The sequence below is a fragment of the Patagioenas fasciata genome, chromosome 11 (assembly GCF_037038585.1).
Source record: "Patagioenas fasciata isolate bPatFas1 chromosome 11, bPatFas1.hap1, whole genome shotgun sequence".
In the NCBI taxonomy this organism is placed as follows: Eukaryota; Metazoa; Chordata; class Aves; order Columbiformes; family Columbidae; genus Patagioenas; species Patagioenas fasciata.
The window spans coordinates 11,385,181-11,408,601 of NC_092530.1; the positions used below are offsets into that span (position 1 = coordinate 11,385,181).

Genomic DNA, 23,421 nt, shown 5'->3' on the forward strand with positions numbered 1-23,421 from the left:
GTAGAGAGAAGAACAAATGAAGAGCTGTCATCAGAAAACCACTGATATTTAATACATGATATATATCTACAGGTTAAAAGCTTCTTTAATTTATTTGTTTCATTCAGTCACCAATTTATTTAATAGAAATTCTGGGAAAAAAATGTATTGAAAACTTCAGCCCACATGTAAGGCCTTAAAATTGCAAAATTCTAAAATAATGTACATACAGCCATTAAGAAAGCCAATTATATTTTAGCAATTAAGTGGAACAACTGTTCAAAGTACCACTGACATCATAAAAAAACTCAAAATCATTCTCTCTATACGATATCATAGCCATATCTTAAAATCTCAGTACTTTTAATTATTTGCCATTTACGTTTATACTAAGAAAATATTGGCAGATCACAAATACAATTCAGGTTGTATTGCATGAAATTGTAACCCATTATGATCCACTCCCTCTAAAGAATTTCCTAATTAGCCTCACATATAGCAAAAAGAAATTTAAATAATAAGGTTGTAAAAGAACACAACTGTACTGTTGTACAGTACCATTAAGTTACTCAACTTGGCTATTTCTGCAACAGAATAACATCAAGCGATTAGTATTATTTTTTTGTCGATTTTTACTGCAATAAAGAACATACTGAATACACACTAGTAAAGCCTGCTAGATTGTCTCATGTTATAAGAAAACTTAAGTCCAAAATAATTAAGAGTGTCTAATCAAAAAATACCACTCAGAAATCACGCATAGCTTCTATTCTAGCAAAGCCTGGCTCACAACTCTAGGGCTGTGCAATCTCCTGGCTCTTCTGTCATGTGCATAAGGACAAAAAACATGAAACTTTTTCGACTACATTTCCAAATACACGTCTGAACAACTGACATCAGTAATCACAAAAATAGGAAAGCCAATGATATGTTCAATCAGGAAGAGAACTTTCATTCATTTGCATATAATTTTCACATTTAATGCTCTACAACAGAGTTCACATTTTGATAGCGTAAAATCACTTCGTATTTTTTTGAAACCTGACAAGGAAAAAACTCTAAGGAAACCTTTTCATTAAGAAATTCACTTCTAGAATTCAAATATATGACATTTCCCCCAGCCCCCCAATTTTCATGTTTGCTAATTTTGGAAGTTTTCCATATCTGCACAGGAAAAAACAAATAGCCTAGAATTTCAAGGTTCCCTGTGAGACACTGAAATTCAGCTAAAGACTGCAATAAAAAGTATTCTTACACCTTAGACTAGCATCTTAAAGATATTGCATTTCCTACATTTATCCTGCTCCAACTTTCGTATCACCGTTCTTGAAGTATAATAGAGAATAATTCAACTTAGAATTCCCAAGCATCAAGTTTAAGTCCAGCTGTTAGCAAAGGAAAGCACTTGCGTAAAGCACCTACAAGGATTTACAAGTACCTGTTTCTGAATGTAGAAAGCACAACTTCATGAGGCTCCTCAAGCTAAAATTTGTTTCACTCACAGGGAATCAGGACCAGCTTCCGCTTCCACTGCTGCTAACTGGAGGCAGCAAGATAGTTCTGGTGTGAAAAACATGGAGTCTCTTCTCCTAGAACACATAAAAAATGTAAAGGAACTTCAGTGGGCTTTGCTCAGGCATGACTTATCACTCAGTGACCATCTGCGGTCATTCAGCATAGCTGAGCTCTTCAGGAACTCAGCAGATCCACAGAACATGGCTCCAAATACAAATCACTATTTGTGATTTTGGGATCTACTTATATCACATAGTAACGTTTCTTCTATGAGAGTTTGTTGAATGCACAAGCAATAATGGACTTATATTGTTTGGGTAGATGTGAAATACTAAGAGGCCAGATCTCTTGTTTCAAACAAAATTTCCTCTACTTGGCAAGACAGAAAAATAATTTCACTGAAAAAAAACCCTAGTGTATGGAACCATTTTAGTTTAATATATCCATCACACATCAATAAAATTAGCATACATCATCCTGCATAACAATCACTATCAAGTGACACATTACAGACCTCTAAACACATGTTTTTGAGTTTACCATCAGTGCAGCTGAAAGCCAGTTTACAGTTTAACGTATGGATATGTCCATGAGATACAAACCCAGAACCCTTCACACAACACCCCCCCCTCCCCACTGTAACATATGTGTGAGTGGTATAAACTACCTCTGGGGATTAATGTTATCCCTGACTTGTTCTTGACTGATGAGTGGAATACAAGAGGGCAGAACTAAAGTGCCTCTGGCTCAGCCTTCACCTACTGGTAGTCAACGGCTCCAAGAGGAGTGTAAAGGTTAAATCTACACCCCACCTACCCCACGCCAGGGTTGTCCAAAAACCCAAAGAATAAAAAGCTTGCCTTATGTTTCATTCTATATTCCTTCTGTGTACAATAACATGACAAAGAAGACAGACTTGGTCTAATAACGTGACCTAAGCAGAAATCTCTCGAAAGGCAAGGAAAGAACTTAAATAAAAAGAAAGAACTAATGCATCAGATAATGGAGATAACCTGGTCCCTTAGATTTATTATCTTTTTCATTATTATTACTGATTTCTAGTCTTTGATGATGCAAGGATACCTGTTTTCTCAGGGTCGATAATTATAATAGTGAAGAGTGTGCTATATTCCCCTATCCTGCCTTGAGCATAATCACAAAGCCTATTTTGAACAGTACAGGAGCTCATAAAGAAATTATCTGTAAGCTTATTTTTAGTAGCAATCACTGGAATGTATATTCTATTTTCCTCTGGTTTTAACAATTAACTAAAATTCATAAACATCCTAAAAATCAAAACCAAAGCTTATTCAATTAAATCCTACAGAGAAAAAAATATCCATCAGTTGTTGACAGCATGAATTTAGATTGGAAGCAAAATAAATACAGTATTTCAGATGCTGGCAGGCAGTTCCTTGTACACGTGAGGACAAGCAGTGCACTAAAAAGTATTTAAATTTTAGCTACTAGATTTGAGTGAAACTCAAGTAGCTGAGGGAATTTGTTAGACATGATTGCAGTTCAGAAGTCAGTGACACATGTACTCCTGAGTCACTAGGAGAGTAACTTTGATGAGGACAGATAGCGGAAAGGTTGGCCTCTGTATAGGAAACTGAAATAACATCTTGCACTGTCCTTTGATACCAGGAGACAGAAGCACACAACAGGTACTTCATTTAAAATAAGAAAGAAAAAAAAAAGACATAAAAACCTGTTTTGTTTCTATGAATTTTTGCATCATATTTAAAAAGGCACATGAGGGCATGGCAAGTAAGAGGGTTAAAGTCAAACTCTGGAATACAAGCTAGGAAGTCTCACAAACTCAAAGTATATGGGCATGTTCTTATAAGATCTCATAATCAGGTCTATGAACAACACATACGAGGTCCTTCTACCACGTTACTGTCTCCCTGACCCCAGGCTCTGAAGTTTCTCAGGACAGCGTGAGACGGTGGTTGACAAACTCCCTTTGGTTGACAGGTATAATAGGAGAGCTGAGCAAACTTAAAATGCATGCTAGTAAGGTCTAGTATCAGACAACTATGTATTTTTGCTGTCACATATACTGAAGGATCACTAGAAGTTAATGCAAGGTTTATTACATTTTATTCTTTTAATGATGGAGACGGGACAGACCTTAATCAATCCTGACAGGCTAATGCCCAGCCTGTGCTGGGCCCTTTCTAACGCTTACTCCAGCTTTCTGAAATGCTTGTTGGTTTGCTACTCGTTAGTTAATAAAGTCATTTGCTGATTAAATTTGGATATAGAAAAATTTGTTAGCTATGTTTCAGTTGATTAAAGTGCTGCCTGAATGACACAAATGAATTTTGATTAGCACAGTACTAGTAGCTGGACACGTTTTAGAATAGTGTAAAGTATAGGCGAAATTTGAAGAACAAAGTGTTCCTCTTTTTCCTTGCAGATTGGCTGGAAAACAGAGGGCAGGCCTATGGCACATCAAACACTTTTGATGCAAGCATTCAAGGACTTATTTTCATGGAACGCTGATGATAGGTTAGAAACGTACGTAAATTTTTATTTCTAAATTTAGTTATTTAGTTTGTGGGTAATTAAACAAGATTTTTAATTTTTAAAAGCTTTTTTTTTTTTGTTAATGAAAGGAAAAGTAATTTATTTCTCCGTGGCTACCATTGTCTGTGCTGTTGTAGTGGGGGAAGCTCAACATGCGTGGTAATTCAACAGCGACTTTGCTCTTTCCTTCCATATCTGGAGAAACTTCTTGAAAACTCTAAGTAGCAATCTTAGCCCAGTAGTATAATTACAGTATTGTTCCCTGCTGTGATATATTCTATGTTCTTTCAATAGTAGATAGAATATGCACTTAAATAAGTTGATTGTAAAAACTATGTCAGTTTTATTACAGAACGTCTTTCACATGATTATGAAAGGGTTGATTATTTCTGTTTTTTATCCAAAGACCTGTCTGGTGCCTTTTATGTGAAAATATAAATATATTTAATGTATTTAATCTCATAGTAGGCCTCAAGATAACAAAGAATTAACTCTGTTTCATGGATGGCACACCAAAGTACAGAAGGGATGACACCAATTCGTGCAGATTCCAGAAAACCAATGGCACGATAAGGACATGAACTCAGTCTCACAAAATCCTAGACTAATGCACTAAGCACATTTTTGTCTTTTAGACACCAGAACAACACAAAGGTTTTAGAAAGACAGCAACATAATATGTTTTATAAAGTTCTTTCAGGGAAAGTACACTGTATTTTGAAGGAGGATGTGTTTTATTATTTTTCTTATAGATGACACTTCTTCAGTTGTGGATATTATTTTAAAAACCATCAGTTGAAGAGCATGTCACTTTTGGTCACGCTGACTTCACCACAGAAAAATCACTAGAAAACTTTGAGAAAGCATCGAGATAACTTCAAGATTATCTTCTTTACTTTCCCTGGCTAACACAGCCCCCCAGTTAACACAGCCTACTCAAGTACTTGTGCTGGGAGCCACATGAAGAACCGTCTTCCAGCCCTTGCATTGCAAGCACGTGCTCTTGGTGCATCCTGCACCATGGATTCGTAGGTCTGAGAAGAAAAGAATCACCCAATCAATGTTATGAATCACGTGTAAGAACTGTCTTTCTCTTACTTTTTGGGCAGCCCTTAGGAGAGCACATCCAGTTGAGCAGCATGTTGCAGCTGGGAGCAACAGCTCCAAGGTAGGTACGGCGACCGCCTGGCAGAGACAGGACCTGGGCAGTGTAAGGCAGCAGCAGTTGCCCATGCCAGAGAAGAAGGAAACTTCCAAGTTTTTTATTTCCTTTTCACATATAGCAAATCTCTTCTGAGAGAAACTTTTCAAAGGCTGAGTATTTCACCAAGTACGGATAGATTTTCATAGAAATGGCAAAAGACGTATTTCTGACACAGAGATTTCCCTCCTCCTGCCAAATTTCAAGCCTCTGCTTTGTAAAATGTAAATCAAAGTCGAGTCAGACCTTCCATTTTCAGAATCTCTTTGAATTTGCCTTGACAGTTTCCTACTCTTTAATGAAATAAAAATGAATCATCTGAGATCTCGTGACCTATACTGCAAGTTTGTTTTCATAATTAGCTGTTTTTAAGATAACTAGTTTTTGTTTTCTTCACACAGCGAGTCTGTCAGAATTAAGACACCAATTTTCCAGTTGTATTAATGCAAGTATTTCTTAGAGAAGAACACTGAGAAACAGGAAAAAATAAACCTTCCTACAGCTTTCGTGACAGGTTGATTTCACAATACATTTTTGAGCAAATTGAAAGTCAAGCTTTTAAGAAAAAAACTCTTCATTTACAAAAAGGCGTATTTATGAAATCACAAACACTCTGAGAAGATTAAATCAAGTGTGCATTCATTATGGTTAAAGAAAACCTGCCCATGCATACATCAAGAAATTAATTCATAAAGAAAAGGAAAGGGACAGGATTCAAAGTCTGTTTGTCTTTAACATCAAACATTTGGCATAAATGAATTACAATGGAAAGGGGATGCAGGAGGAAAAAATTCAAGAAATATTAACAACTGAAACTATATACATAGATATAAAATAACCGAATAGATATAGATACTGGAGCATTTACTGCAATGTCCATTCAAGGGACTTTTTTTTTTTTTTTTTTAATTTTAATTAGAAAATAAAACAATTTTCTGTGGTTTTATTTTGTATCAGCATTAACTCATATGAATTAAAAATACTACTAAAAGGGAACAGTTAACTGAATAAAACAATGCTGTTTATTTCCACTACAGTTTATAGCAGCATGCTCTCTTTGGCTATAGGAAAAATATTGAGGAGTCCAACTTTCTTCTAGGTTTGGGAATATTATGATCAAACAATAAAGAAGTATTTTTTTAGCATTTTGTGCCTTTCAAACCACTGAACAATATTAATATTTAATGTGTGAAATGAATAAATATTGTTAGGGATCCAAAACAGGGAGAGTTTATGTTATTTACTGAAGACCACACAGTAATTCAGAAGCATATCTAAGCTGCAAATTTGTATATTCTTGTATCCTTGGGGTTTTTAAATTATGATTTGTATATTTTAAATTAAGTTTTATATTGCAGTTCTTAGGGTAGGACCATTAATTTTCCCTTGGCCTTTAATGTAAATTTACTACAGAGGTATTTGTAGAGAAATTTTCTAGTGCACATCAACCTGAGACTGTTGAATCTTAATCCTTCTGTCATGCATTATCCTTCAGCATAAACCTCAGTCTCCTTGCTCTTCTCCTTTCCTTTCTTCCTTTCTCCTCTTTTCCATTGCAAAAACAGGAATGGTATTTGAAAGTACCTTGTATTCTTTTCCCTGTTCTTTTCATACCAATGTATTTGCGCTGTCAATATTCTTCTACACTGTGTTTTCTTTCAGGATAATAATAATTTAAATCCTTTATCCTGCTATAGTTAAGTACTTTTGAGGCTAATCTAGCTCCTACTAAAGTTAATGGATGCCTTGCCATTAACTTCAATGGAGGAAAGATTAGCCTCTAACCTCCCTATCCTGTTTAGTTCTTCAGGAGAGAATTCAACTCTTAACTCTTTGTTCCTTATTTATGTAGCTATTACATGCATATGGTATATTTCCTCCATTTCTTTTCCAAGTGCTTTCCTAGTTTCTTTCTCCATAATAGAAATATATATATATATCTCTAATATTTCAAAATGCATATATGAAAACATGTAAACATGTTCTCACCACGTTGTTCATGTCTCGGTGGTGACATATAGCCACAGAAAAACTTTTCTGCTAAAACAAGACAGCTCAGTTTCTTATGACTCTTATCTTTAGGTAGGATTTAAGAATCCATAGTTACTCAACAAATTAAAATTAATTTTGCTTCACTCTAACAAAACAATAACAATGAGGATTTTTTTTTCCTATATAATCACAAGTATTATATTTTATTTATGTGAGCAGGAGTGAAGTTAAAGTATTTACAATTTGCTATTGCTTTTATTCCCTTTCATCTGTTGGCATGTCTACATCACAAAACCCATCACAAAGACACGTGAGTTAGCTTGGCCTAAACCTGTCCAAGTTTTTGAATCAATGTTCAACAGACATTTTAGGGGTCTAAAAAGGCATACCCACTTAATTCAGGAGTCCTGCCACACTAATTCCAATTCCAAATCTGCCTGAAATGTTGACAGGTCAGGCATTTTTGCATCATGATACATTTGTGTCATGCGTAACACAAGAAAATTCTGAAAGTTAAAATGTAGGCTCATATTCACATCTTTTTTCACCTGGACTCCCCTATTCTTGAATACAAAAGTCCATACGGATATTAGCATTAAATAGTTGAAACAAAGTGAGCTGGCTGGTGGAAGAAAAAAGGTTTGAGGAGGGAGGAAGGTCTAGCATCACCTCCTCGATGAGGCAGCACCTTTGCAAATACACAGCTGAAGAAACCAAGAGACCAAAATTTGAGCATCTTAACCAACCCCAAGTAATCCACTCTGGAAAGCGACTAAACCTTTATATACTGTTTACAGTGATCTGCATATGTCCCTCTGCAGCTGGAAGTCCTTGCCTTCAGTCTTCAACTAGCTCTCATTTCCTTGGAAAACTAGGAGCTGCAGAATCATCCATCTCTTTCTGTTGAACAGGTCTATTTATAATTACAAACTCATGGCCTTTTCTGGATGAAATATTCATGTAAACTCAACTGCCAAACTGCACTTACGGCGTAGTAAACTGCAAAACATTATCATATTAAAAGCAATTCAGCAACATGCTTCATGCCAACTTAATAAAAATGTCATTTTAAATATTGTTTAGGAGCACTAGTCTATTTTACAGTGCACGATCCCAAAACATATTCAAGAGACAGCATATCTTGAGAAAATAAAATCAAAGTACAAAGTAAGTAATTTCCAGGTACTGGCAAAGAGCTTTTATTTAGTGAAAAGTGTCTATTTTCCCCAATGGTTTCCTAATGCCTATTACAGATATTCTACACTTTTGTATGTTAGGGAAACTTATAACTACTCTTTAGACATATGAAGTAAATAAAGATAACTGAAGATTATTTAGATGGCACTTGAAACGAAATGCTTGTAATAATATTTGCGCATTTACATGTATGTATACTGACTTCAAAGATTTGTAAAGACTGTAGAAATCTTTTAGATGTAGTGATTACTCAAACTTAAAAGCACTTAGTAATTTTAATTAAAGAAGTTATATGTAAAATTAAAGAAGTATGTATGTAACAATAAACATCATTTGCACAGTGCAAAGGGATTCAAAGATTTATGTGGTCAGATACCAAGCTTCATTAATGCAATATTCAGAAGTAGCATCTTATTTTTGTTCCTATTCTGAGCAGGAATATTATTTGTTAATGACAGTAACATGAAATCAGAAATTTTGAAAACAAGGATTAAACTGTCAGACTGGACAGTAGAAAAAAAAAGGCTCTTACTCTGAAATTACTTTTCAAGTAATAAAGGGTTATCCTGGTATGAAAAACTTGGCAAATTTGACCCAAATCAGAAAAACTTTTCTTCTTACCGAAAAAAAATAATTAAAAAAAACCCAGTTAAATGAAACATTTCTGACTCTTTTAACAAAAGTTAAAGCAGTTCAAATGAATCTAAATCACAATTTACAACATGAAAGTAAAAAGGTGGCCCTGGGACTGACTTAACTCAGTAGCTAGTGGCTACAGTCCCAGTCTCTGCTTTATTAAATATTTAAGTATTTTGTACAACATAGAACACTACAAACAGTAGAGACTGAAAGCAGCTTACTGTGAATCATTCTGTGTGTTCTCAAGGAATACTCTATATTCAGATTCTCCTATGAGGTTGCTGCTGAAAACTTGAATAGTCTTTGGCAGAAAAGAGAACTGAATCTGCCTTTCACCTCCAGGCTAAGTAAAGCCTGAGTTGTTCTGCAGACTCCCTGGGGATATCTCCAATATTTTATTCCTGCTGGTTTTGTCAACACTCACCCTGTTCACACCACAGAGCCCACATAAATAATCTTTTTGACCACAGTTACTGCGCTATTTATTTTGCTTTTCTTTGTCGTCTTCATTCAATGTGTGTCCCAAGAGCAAATTTTGCTTTCTTTTCATCACTGTAATACCAGTGACAACGTTAGAGCTTGCACAGAATTATGCAGATATTAACAAAACTAAAGATAGTCCTTATCTTCATAAACTGTTCTCTCTCCTAAAAAGAAAAATCTACAGAATAGTTGAAGGAGGAGGGAAAGAATTAAAAAAATCCTCTTTCCTCAATTATTCCATATTTTTCCAATGGGAATGTGAATGAAGTGGTGTGTAGGGGGAAATAAAGCCAACAAAGTGAAGGAAACAGAAGTTACTGACTAGGTCCAAGAAGCTTGCTATAAGAAGGTGTTCTGCTCATGGACTCCAGAAGTTCTGTGCTTATTTTAAAAATCATTTTCTTTCAAAGCCAGTGAGAGCTGTACACATATAATCCCTGCTTATTTGTTAGCAGGGCAATTATTTGGCCACGGTGAAGCCTTTCCCACTCAGGGTGGTGCAGGAGGCATGCAATCTTTGCTGACATAGGTCTGCCAATATTCTAATATCATTTTTATAATTACTACGTTCCAAGAGGTTTTACCTGTCATAATTTTATTTTAAAATGTTTAAGTTATTCAGCTCTAGTGAATGATTTCTGGATGGGAAGAACTTCAAATGGATGATAGAAACTCTTAATTTTTAATAGCACACCTTCCTAATTGAGGACAAACTAATAACTCCACCTTCCTAAGAAAAATAGAGAATCATAGAATAGTTTGGGTGGGAAGGGACCTTTCCAGCTCCCCAAGTCCACCCCTGCCATGAGCAGGGACATCTTCACCAGCTCAGGTTGCTCAGAGCCCCGTCCAGCCTGGCCTGGGATGTCTCCAGGGATGGTTCATCCACCACCTCTCTGGCCAACCTGGGCCACTGGTTCACTGTCCTCATCATAAAAAAATTCTTCCTCATGTCTAATTGCTGAAAGTGAGGCTTTACTACTGAAATTTTACTGTATAAAAAATAAATTTGTTTACACAAACATTGTGTAAATAAAACACATTCTAGTTTAATAACTTTAAATTATTTACTACCGTTGCAGCATTTGGTAATACACAACAGCTTTCTCTGCAGCAAACACCGAAATCAGTTCCTTGACACTGAATAAAGGTTCCTTGACAGCAGAAAGGGTTTACTACAATTATAAAGTAACTCTAAGTATTTCAGCATATTGCAGAGTGCTGTAGAATTTGAGACAAATGCCATGCAAAACGTATACAGGTCTGTTGTACTGACTGAATGCCTTCTCAGATACTCCAACAACATTATAGTACTTTATCAGTAGAGAGAGATTATATTTGCCATAAAATCCAAAGAGTATGGTCCTCTAACTAGAGTCACATGACATGTTTACTACCAAAAAGGAAAAATATGTTCATTCTTGGTGCTCCACATTACGGAGAGGAAGAATTGTTCTCAATTACTGTTAGACATCTGAACTATTTCATTTTAACTCTGGAATATACTAACTAGGTAACAGTACCAGTGTATATAGGAAGGAGGGAGGGCACAAGTGGGCTAAGTTAATGCATACTGTGAAGTATTTTTATACATATGCATGTGTGTATAGGTGTGTGTTTGTTAGTATTATTCTAAAACATTTGTTTGCAATTATGATTCCATGTAGATTCACATTTTTTCAAAATAATTTTCATGCTAAAGGCACAATGGCATTCTGTTAAATACCTATAAAAATCTCAGTCCAGATAACAGTGATTAAACTGTGAATTCGGTGGCAAGCAAAGTAACAAAAGATTAAGAAATCTAATTGAAAGTTACCAATAATATTTTTTACAGGTTGTCCAACATATTCAGTGTGTACTTTTCAACACGGAAATGCAATAGCATTTTTTTAGGCCAAGATCATAGTGTCCATTATTGAACTCAGAAGTAGATCACTGCCCATCCTCATTACAATATATATAATGTACACTGCTCTGGTGGTATCACATTATCTTCTTTGCATCCTTTACTCTGGCTATTCAGCAAAGGAGCTTGTTCAGCTGCGAGCAACTGCTTATGACACTAAATAATCAGCATCAGCACGTGTTGCATCAAGCTGCTTTGATTCAATCCAGAGTTTTATTAAAAAAATATGTGATTTTTGCAATGATAAAAAAAAATCAGCTTAAATTCTCATTAATTTGTTAAGGAGACAAATATGCACTGGCTTTACTTGGGCCTTAATGACTGAAGCTGTTCACACCTTGAGCTCTGGAAAGATAACTTTGGAGATGATGCACTTTCACTCGGAAGGGTTCAAAAGGATTTAAGAGAAGTTATGGCTGGATGCTTTTTTTGAGTTTCATCTGATTTTCAAGAATGCTCAAGCACCAAAGTCTAATGATGTCAACATAAAATTTGTTGTTCACCTACTGGGTTTTAAACCAGGCCTTAAGAACTTATTTTTATAAAAATGTCATATCACACCAAATGCATCAGTAACATGAAAATAGGGAAAAATGCATTATTAAAAGTACAATCTTTCAAATAAAGTAATGATATTATTCCCTTTTTTTTCCTAGTCTTTACTGTTCATGTTTTGAAGGATTTGTAATAGCATCTTTGAGCTTATCAACATCATTATGCTTTTGAACACAAATTGTGCTGTGTTTACTTACTACAGGTTCACGATTATTGTGTTAGTAAAAAATGTTACCTAACACCATTTGAAAATAAACTTATGTGCTCACTGTAGACATCACCCAAATGAAATGTCTACAACTTTCTTGAAACTTCTAGCTGGTGAACATATACGTGTTATTGTGAAAAAAAAAAACCACAACTCACTGATTTTGTCTTCAGAATGGTAGAAAACCATACAGACCCCAGGTGTGGAAACCCTGCAGGGTTCCACAATGTGCAAATGGAGGCAAAGCCAGTGGCTCCTACCTTCTGGGGACCTGAACATACATTTTATTTATCTTCTTGGGTCTTTGGTTGTGGGTTTTTTTGACATTACAGTAAATACTGCAGCTCTAGATGCCTCCTCACCAGACCAGAGTATTTTGGCAAATAAGCTCCTGAAACTCATCAACCTCCTGACTTTCCCATATGTTACCTGAGGCCTGACTACATGATGCAGACTAAGTCTAACATAATGATAACAATAAATCGAAATAGCACCTTCCAAATCACTAAACCTTTGGGAAATTCACATTTTTCCCTGTGTGAAAAAGCCAACAGACCCATGCAATAAAATGCTGTTTTACTGACAGTACCAGTAAGTTGTTAAGTTCTCTTTCCAGGCATAACTCATGAGAGAACGTCCCTTTTCTACATACAGATAGAATATCATGTTCTTCTCTGTTATTACTCCTTGACTCTAATAGAGTCATAAGAGAAAAATTTGTATCTTCTTGCTAAAAATGGAGCTGTTTCGAATTACAGGGGCTTTTTTTTTCCATAGCTGAGAAAAAAATCTGGTGCTGGTGATGATGTCAAAGTTGCTATAGTGGCTAGTAAGGTCTTATAGGACTCTAAAGCCTTAAAAGATTTGCTTCTGCATATGATAAAAGTAACAACTCAAATAATAAGCAATAGACACATTTAAAAGCATATAAAATGATTACGTGCTCCACAAGGTCAGATGAACCACAAGTATTCCTCTTCTAGAAATAAACTGCACAAATTACTAAAGTTTCAGAATTAGGTAACTAAAATTAGGAAACATCACGATTCAGTCAGTTCATAGTCTCCTTATGATAAAACCCCCAGATTAATATTTCCGCAGAAAAAATGCCCTCCATTAGCACACAAGATGTAAATAAATCACTTGGTGATGCTTATTCAATATTATGTTTTTATCCCCACTGTTTACTGTATGGTGTCATGCCTTGTTTATTGTATGTGATTCAATCCCCATAGACTAAATGATTAATGTCTTCACAGCCTTTCTGTGACACTCATCAGTGCAGTATTTAGGTCCTTCACAACACATTCATAATAGCTAACTGTATACTGTTATTCCTATTCTAAAGATAGTAGATGCAATGCCAGAAATCTAAAATCTGATTTATTGTTATATTGTACTTTATATATTCAAGGCAGAGCAATTTACTTCAGTTGCAGCCGTGAGCTCTCAGCACTGGTATATATTACAGCCCCAAGTCACATGTCCAGAATATACAGTTAAGGTAAAGCCCTTATCAAGTGTGGGTTTAGTAACCAGCGCAGCATTACCGTGTGTCAGGAGCATGAAGAAAACCAATTCTCCAGGTCACTAACCATGAGGACATCTTTTTTTCTTCCTGCAACACCCTGCCTCGTTCACTGAATTGTATTCAGCTGCTGAAATAAATGAGAGAGGGGATCCAAACAGTTTTCTTGCTACAGAAGTCACTGGGCCACAAAGTGGTGGAGAATTGGGGAGCTCTCTGGATGAGCAGCACACTGCATCCTCCCTTTGTGCTCTTGCCTAAGCAATCCCTTTAGGCAGTGACCTGTCACAGGGCACTGGGACAGATCAGCTTTCTGCCTTGACACAGAATGGACTTTGCTTTTATGTTTTGTGCCTTTTTTGCTTTTGTTGTTTGGTTTGTTTTTGTTTCCCCCTCTCCTCCCCACCCCCTCAGTCCTCTGATTAAATACCATCTTCTTTAAAACCACATGCTTCCTTAAAAGGGTTGGGACCTATCACATGGGTCCAAATGCTGTAAACTTCTTTGTGGACTAGTTCTGGAAAAGGATTGAAAACTTTCCCACTGGGTTTCATCCACTGTGCAGGGGCTACAGAGGGCATGGGAGGGAGAGTTTTCTTGCTTATGTGCTCTGACTCTCTCTTGGCAAAACCTACACAATCAAAGTTGCAGGAAAAGTCTTGTTTGGCTCCAGGGCTGGATTATACACACCCACTGCAAATAAAACTGGTACAAAGATTGCTGCAAAATGAAATCTGAGAAAGCTGGATGTACCAGAAGGTTTCAAGGTGGATTTAATTTTCAGAGTTTCATCTGAAATATTCCAGAATAATATCCTGGATATCACAGTTCTCTTGCCCCTACCTACTTCTGGGAACATTTGAGGATGGCATTGTGAGGTGTCAGATCATCTTTTAGTTGCGCAAACCGATGTATTTTCTCCTTGTCTCATTCTGGACATGAGCAGTATTTTTGCTGGCCTTTTTTAAAGTAGATGCAGACTGAGGCAGACAGATTTCATATACAAATTCAGTGCAAGTAGTTAAAGAGTAATACAGACATGTGAAAACTAGGTCTTATGATGAAGCTGTTTAATGTTGATTTTAGGTGATGCTCCCTGCTCCACTTATAGAATAAGAATACCCATACATTTGTCCATGCATTTGGCATCTCAGATTGTCACTGAATTATATTAAAATGGATATTTAAATTCATGCTTATCAATACCTAAATGACTTCATGGAGATTTGAAGAAAAAATAATATATAGAAAGTGCTGGTTGAAAATTCAGATTGAGAAAAAACATGAAATACTAAGAAATCTGAAAAGTAATAAAGTTGTACTTAAAATAAAATGCTGAATATTTCAGAACTTGTGTAATGAATCAAAACTGGATGAAAGATATCAAAACATCACAGGAGAATATGTATACAAAAGTGCAATATGTGAAATTTGACTTCCAGAATTTCAGGGGAAAGAAAAGAGGGAGAAATGAGGGAGAAAAGAGGAAAGGAAAATGTTGAGGTTAGTTTGTTATTAAAATCATACCAGCTAATTTTTCTTGCCTCCCCATTGTATATTTAATTATTTATATTTTTAAATGATTTCTATTTTTGATAATTAAGTTGCTAGAATCTGATTTGTGTGTGTGTGTGTTTTCTTTTTTCTTTTAAACAGATCTTAAAATTAGGCAAATATTCAGGAACAGTTTTGGTTTAATTGATCTTGGGAGATAAGGATGAACTGGAACATCTCTTGAGACCACTCCCAGGCCTAACCATCGATGATGAGCATCCAGAGACGTCTGGAACTTGATGCATCTTATCAATCATAAAATCAAAAAATGTGCAGACTGCACAGCCACCATTGCAGCACTATTTCTTGGCACACAGTCATTCTAGTACCAGTTTGCTGTTTAACTGTAATGTGATCCTCACTATAAAAGAAAAATGACGCTCAGAAGCATGAACTTTTTAAATTAAAGTGCAGGGACACAGTCTAGGAATCTCTGACTCCTCAAGCCTGTTTCTTGCTATTGCCAGTATTCCCACTGCAGACATCATTATCATGGTACAAAGCACTAAATGTTTGAAGGACTAGATTTCAATAAGTCACCATATGCCCAAATAAAGTATATAATAGCAGTGTAAGGAACACAACATATACTAAGTCTTACAACAAGCAGTAAACAACAGAATTTATGCAAAGACTACTGTGCTGGCGAGAAAACTCATTCGTTCTTTTTTATAATTCCATGCATTTCCTCACACATTTCACATTTCTTGTTGACACAAAGCGTAGTATTGTTTTATCTCCTTGTCTACCCATTCTTTTATGATATACAGCTTTCCCTACCTCAGTAATATCAGCTCAATCTATCACTTCACCCTAATGCTCTCATCAAAACCAGGCAGTCTCACTCCGTTTCTCATTTACAGCGTGCCACTGATTCATGCATCTCAACCTTCCCCCAGAGCCCAGGGAGCGTTCCTATAGCTGAGTAGGACTTCAGGCCCTCCAGGCTTTGCACAGAACAACGCAGACTGTGCAGATGCCACAAAAGAGATGCCAATGTGCCACTGATCTCACACTGATCTCGCTTTCTCTTATGTTTCTTTACTGACTTTCTGTAATTGCCACTGTCTGTAACATTCCATAGTCTGCTTTCATAACCCTATGAAGACAAGCCCAAATCCACTACATATCCAGAACGAATGAAAGGTACGTGCGAAGTCTGCAAAGAAAATATTCAGGAATACGTTTCAATAAGCCCCAGAAACTCACATCGATAGCAAATGCTTACTCATCTATCCCCACTTTTGGGAAACTGAAATGAATTTTCATGGACACAGTTTACAGAGCAAGAAAAAACATAGTACTTAAGAAATGTCTGTCTAACAGCAATGAAGAGCTAATTATGAACAATAAACATTAGATGAAGAGAATCAAAAAGAAGTGGCAGATGCCTATTTGATCACATAAATCCTTGATCAAATATTTCAGGGCAACTAATACCAACAGGAGCAAATTAACTATTTGTTGCACTTTTCTCAGACCTATACAGATTTCTTTCCTACAGCAGCATCTCACTCTAGCTCTGCATCTTGCAAAGTAAGCAGGCATAGGAAAAACAAAACAAAACAAAGCATTGATCTTTCAGAAAGAAAAGTTCTGTTTGTATTAAAATATTTATATGACAAACAAAAAAGATAATATAACTGGAAAAAAAAACTGAACACACCTGAAACTTTAAAAACTAATATTGTTATAGCTCTTACTGTGGTATGCTGAAGTGTCTCCAGGTATTGTCTTATAACCCAGCTCAAACACTCTGCATTTTTTTTTTCAGTGTTTTAGCATTTTCCAGAATACTCTGGAGGTATTCTCCAGACTATCTTTATTTCAGGGTATCTAAAAGCTTCTTTTTTTCCCTTAGAGGAGCTGTGAAATTGCACATTTGAAACTTTACCCAAAAGTTTCAGAAAAGTGAGCAGATCACAAAGTCCTGTATTTTCATTTAGTTTTGGTCTGTTAAGGGACTGCTAAAACAGTGAGCTACATGTAGCCAAATTGCTGGGGGGGCAGTTCCAATTAAATCGAAACTTTTTACTTTTTTTTATTACTTGTTGTAAATGTCCCATTTAACATTTAACAGCTAATAAGAATCTCAGACAAAACAAATAATGAAATAAAGAAATGGTTAGCACAGCTTGGCTCAAGAATAACAAAATCCTTGAGCCAAAATGCTCTGTAATACAAAATTTGCAAATCATGACTATGTGCTATTCTATTACTCCTATATTTTTTACCATGAAACAAATACTTCGTACCTCTAGGCATGTTTGCTAGTGTGCTTACATGAAACATTAAAATACCATGGTTACTTGAAAGAGGAAGCTACTATTTCATGTGTTAACATGTGATCAAAAGCTGATCATGAAATACTGATTATTTAAAATGCAACCAAAGCACAGACATTTATGGTGTGTAAATGCTGGTGCTAGTTACAGAGTATATTAAATACATAACAATAGGGGTGATGCTCACAGCAATTCAGATATTTATAGACAAAAGTGCAAGCCAGCTTGGCACACATAAATGCACATGCTTTCAGCAGCTGAAAACCACAAATATTGCTGGAAGTAGCATCCCGTGAGATTTTAAATAGCTGCTGAGCTATTGCTACAGGTCAAAGACAAAGGCAATCAATTTGGCAGCTTTTCTGGTGGCACTGCTCGGGGTCTGGGATGCCAGACAAGGATGTGCACAGACCCTGTGCCACCGGCGCCGCAGCTGCTGCTGGCGCATCGCTCCCCGGCTGTGCTGTGCTGGGGGTGTGCGGGGCTCCCGCGGCAAGGCTGGCTCTGCATCCTGGGAAAACGCACACGTTGGTGTAGATGTATGAACACACACCCCCCATATCACAGAATCACAGAATGTCAGGGATTGGAAGGGACCTCGAAAGATCATCCAGTCCAATCCCCCTGCCGGAGCACCACTATGCACCACTAGGTACCACTGAGTGGGACGCGGTACTGCGGAGTTACGTTTTACTGCTCTGTGACCCACAACTTCATCTGTTCTCCTTGTAGATATTGTGACATATTCTACAGATAGCTTATGTTAAAAATGCTTTTTAATGTGTTTGCAAATTATCAATACAATTCTTTATTCTTTTACCTGTCATGTGCCTATGTATACACCTTCCACAGGAGGAGAAAAACAAATCAAACCCGAGCACCAATTTACCATTTAAAATTACAAGTATCTATGTTTTACCCTAAATAGTTCTGCTGTTGTATTGGGGGTTTTGGTTTTTTAATGTCATCCTTTTTTTCAAATCAATATGTACAGTTTACCAGGATCAAAACCAGCTGTGATACTGATATTCATTGGAAAAAAACCAAAAAACCAAAACCCATTTTTCTCTGCTGAACAGTAGTATCTGCAACACCTTAAACAACCCAGACAACAGGAAATATCAATGGTAATACAGACCATAAAGTGAGGTAAATGTGAGGTAATTAGTTTCGACAATGACAAAAAAAAAAAAGGTCAACATCCCAGTTACGAAGTATCAGAAATACTCCTCTATCCCTGGCCATTTTCTGGTTATTCTAACATTAATCTTTCTCATCTGCACATGGTCATGTTGCCTTACAGCAGTAGGATGCATGCACACTTTTATGTGAAAATTTTAAAATGTCTTGTTGGATATTTTTTACTTGTATATACCAATTTTTTAAACATGCAGCATTTATTCAAAGGTGAGTATAATTGTTTACAGTTGCTGAGAAGGAGATGAATTATTTGGCAGATTGAATTTAAGACTGTCATAACTGCACACTAACTGTAGTTTATCAGATAGATATCAATACTGGATGCATTGTGAAAACGGGAAAATTTTGGCAAGGTAAATTTCTATTTTATATACACCATTAGCTTTGGAAGGCAGAACTATCCCCCTGCACTCCTGTCCCCAGGACACCATTAAATCCTGCTTCATTTCAGCAACAAACTGACAGTTAATTGCAGACAGAAATCAGATGGAAGGTACACGCTAAATGTAACTATTTAGTATTTGGCTAAAATACCAAAAGATAACTCAGAAGATAATAAAACTGCACAATATTAAGAATAATTTTCTCTCTAGCTTTTGCTTCTTTATGTAAATGCCTAAGTATGTGTATAAATACACAAAGGGTGCACAGAAAGTTCACCTATGAATATCAGACTGCTCATGCATTAATTATATAGATATGCTCAATCCCTTTTTGTTAAATAAGAGATTTGATAAGAAGCATCAGAAAAAATCATAGTGTCCTAGATGTGCTAGGCTGCTGTTTGGTTGCAGTGTATTGCAGAAAGCCACTGTATATGCACCACAGAAATTACAGATATGTTCAGTGCCGTGAGGCAACCACCGATCGATTTTAGAGACTTGTAAACTCTTGCCCTTCTTATGCTATTGATAAGTCCTGACCTTATTGCTGATTCTTAAGCTGTGTTAAAAAGCGTGCAGTAAGGAATTGGCACACAGTCTAGAGGGTGGGTAGATGACAAGCTACTCAAGCAAACTGATAGCATGGGAGCGAAAATACAGAGATCAAATCAGAAACTATTTATTGAAAAACATCTACTCATTTGGTCATGTTAAACACAACCTTAAATGTCTGTTTTACAAAGTACAACAAAGACTGTTTTAGCTTGGAATGCAAAAATGTTGATGCTCTCTGGTGTTCATGTTTTTCTTAAACTAAAGCTAGGCTTATACTGCTGTTAATGGTAGCGTTACTGCTTTTCACATGCTGTACTTACTAAAAACAAAGCTAAACAAAACAAAAACAAAACAACAAAAAACCCCACCAAAACAAACAAACAAAATAAATTAAAAAAAAAACCCCAAACACAACAGTAACAACAAAACACACCAAAACACAACCCCAAAAGAAACAAACCCAGAAAAGATCTCCACAACAACCAAAAGCCACTAACAATATATGTTACTATTGAACTGCATAGCTCTCTGACTGGGTTTCAAATGGACCCTGACTTAAATGAACTTGCTGCTCGTCCTAGAAAGTCTCGCAGAGTAATTTTTGAGCAAGCACAGCAGAGTTAAGCTACAGCAATACAATACGCTGAGCAGAGCTTTCCTCTTCCTGCGTGGCCCGTGTGGCACACAGCACTGGCCCTCTCCCAGAAATTCTCATCTGCGATTTAATACTCTAAATATCTCAGGAACCTATATGTTATCAGACAGCAGTTACTATAATGTTTATATTAATCCATATAATACTTCGAGTTCCTCTAAGTGTAATCACACGTGTGTGGACAGTGTTTAGATGAATGAGTCCTATACCTGCCCATAACACCGCTGTAAATATCGAGGAGGTTACAGGGGGTCACACACTGAAAGGCAGATGTTTTACCCACTCCCACCAATGCACCAGCACAACCTTCAACCTTCCCAGTGTTCCATGTCAGCCAATGCTCTCAGAGACATTTCCTGGCAGTCAGCAGCCAGAAACAAGCTCTGGAGACTGTGCTGTGGTCTTAACAAGCCCTAATCCTGCCTGGCAACCTCTGATAAATGAGCTGTTAGAAGCCGTTGGAAGCTGGATCAATGCAAAGAAACATCGCCCCAAAGAAACATGCACAGAGATTTTGCAAAGCAGGAGAGTGCTGAGAGAGAAATGGCGTTGTTAGTGCGGTACGGCATCCAAGCAGCTGCGCCCGGGCCTTGGCAGCACCACTGAAACGTCAATAGAGTTACTCCAAATGTGTCAAAGACTCTTAGTTTTGCAAAAATAACTCTGAATGCTACCCTCTTAAAATACAGAAGGTATTCATGCTCGTTCCACCTTCCTCCCCCCACCCTGGGCTCCTTTAAGTTGGATTTACAGTTTTGGTTTGTAATTTACCATTTAGGGTGCCAGTTGAACCTTTGCTATGAAACATTAAAAACCATGTGTTCACAGAATACTCATCCATCCTTGTATCGTTAATTGTATAGCTCAATTACTTGAAAAACGAAAAGTAGCAGACTCCTATTTGGAATATACAGCACATAATATGTGCAAATCATACAGATTTGTCTTCAACCCCTGGACTGTATCACAAAGCACACATGGCACACAGTTATCTTGGATTGATTGGTTTTGTACTGGGTAGTGGTGGAATAAAAAACGTGAAGATTAAAGAAATACTTGCTTAGAAAAACTATGAAGTGAAATGCAGGGCTCTGAGTCTGTTTAAAATAAGAAAAAGTAAAAAGCGAGATCAGAGTTTTTGTATCAAAACATGAGTATTTTTTAGGATGTCTTGCATTCCTTTATTAAGATAGTTTTCAAAATCCATCTACTGTCAGGTCTTTGCTTGATAACTGGAGCATTTTAAAGAATTCTGAATCACACTGAAAATATTCTGCACAGCTCTAATCAGAATACTCAGGAGTTCTGATTCTGTCTCTTCTATGACAGTTACTCCCTCTACAGCTTTTGGTGACTAAGGGTGAAACTTTGCCTAGTAATGTCAAAGGGTATTTCAGTCCTACTTTAAATGAGGCAAATGCTCCCTAATCTGATTCTTCTCCTCTACAGTAAGGCAATCAGAAATGTCTGAAGTGTAAGATCTTGTGACACCATTTGTAATGCACATATAAAATCATATACTACAATGCAATATTTTCACCACTAAACTCTAGCTGGTCTAGTAAATAAGTGCTTCATAATTGTCAAAGATCAACAGTATTGTTTTTCTTAATTACATTTGCAAATAATTAATGCCGTTGCTACATTCCTAGATTTGTAGTATTCCCTGGATGTTCCTATACTGAGTAAAAGGGGAATACTGTGATAACGTAATCTAATTGCAAAGTCAAACTGTAAAGATTTTTTTATAGCAACCACTCTGTAGCACGTTTAATTTTCTGTCTGCTTCATGAGCCTTAAATAATTATTTCTCACGTTACCCATGTGAGTAGGTGACACCACTTCTCTCCTTCTCTCTCTAAGCTTGGTAGCTTCCATTCTTACTCCACCATGATGCTGAACATGTAACGCTTGAGAGGCACGTATGTCAGATGCAGAGGCTGACTACCAGTGTTTTCAGTGAGTCCTGCTACTGAGTTGTAAAGAATCTCTCTAGCATCATCCATGGAAATCTGTTACATGATCTAGCTGCAGTACCAAATCAGATTTCTGTATACAGAGGTTTGAATGAAGATCTTTTCACATTAGCAGATGAAATTTTAGAAATAATCTGATACCATCTGCTTTACTCTCTTGAAATTTTAGCAGTTCATATTTTAAATAGCTGGTATCAAATGCATATTAAATAATGTTATCCCTAGGAGCCAAATCAAGATCAAATTTGATGCCACAAAAAAGAAAGAATTGTTGTCAGGATAGACATGAAATAATTTTCACTGTATAAAGAAGGGCAAGCCTTCTTGCACTCCACTTAAAACATATCCCTTATAGGAGAATACAATGTTCATTGTAGAGCAAGTGAGGGAGGACAGACCTTCAATCTTTCACAAGCCAATACAATTTCATCAGCAAAGGGAGCTATTCAAGACTGTCCACTTTCTCTTGGAGCAAACCCTTTCTGAACCACATGCTACTGTGTGAACATAATAATTTGCTATGACAAGGGCAGATTAATAGACTGTCACTAGCCGGCCTGGATCTTAACAGAAATATGGGCTGTAGCAGTTGAATTCATGTGCAGGAAAGTGGGGGACTCACAGAATGGATTATAACTCCAGGAATGGATTATAACTCCAGGAATGGATTATAACTCCAGGAAGTCTGAAAGTTTTTCTTCAGCGCAGCTCAAATTTTGCGGAGAAACGTCTCACAAACAAGCAAACAAGTAAACTTTTACTTTAGATGTCTACCTATTTCAGTTCCTGTACAATTATCATTTACCTAATTATTTTGATTTCAAAATCTTTAGTACATTTTTTTAAAATGACAGATTCCGAAGAAAGGGAGCCACTGTAATAATTTATTTTGACTTCTTGAACAATACAAAACACTGGATTAGTATTTTTTTTTTTTTTTTAATATGGAATGCTTTACAAAAAAAATTCTGGTCTGAATTTAAAACTAAGATGAGAAAAGTTCTTCCAGTGCTTAGTTCTTCTACTGGTTTCATCTGGGCATTTTTTCGTCTTTTCCCCAAATTTCTTGTTC

The 23,421-nt window shown here is 36.5% G+C and overlaps 1 long non-coding RNA gene across 1 annotated transcript in view; it reads right to left on the bottom strand.

Annotated features, from left to right (window-relative positions):
- Positions 1–1,320: 1,320 nt before the first annotated feature.
- Positions 1,321–23,421, bottom strand: part of LOC139828889 (uncharacterized) — a 449,358-nt gene continuing 427,257 nt past the window's right edge. Inside the window, exon 4 of the long non-coding RNA XR_011740946.1 lies at positions 1,321–1,568. This is a non-coding gene — a long non-coding RNA (uncharacterized lncRNA). The remainder of the gene's footprint in view (positions 1,569–23,421) is intronic.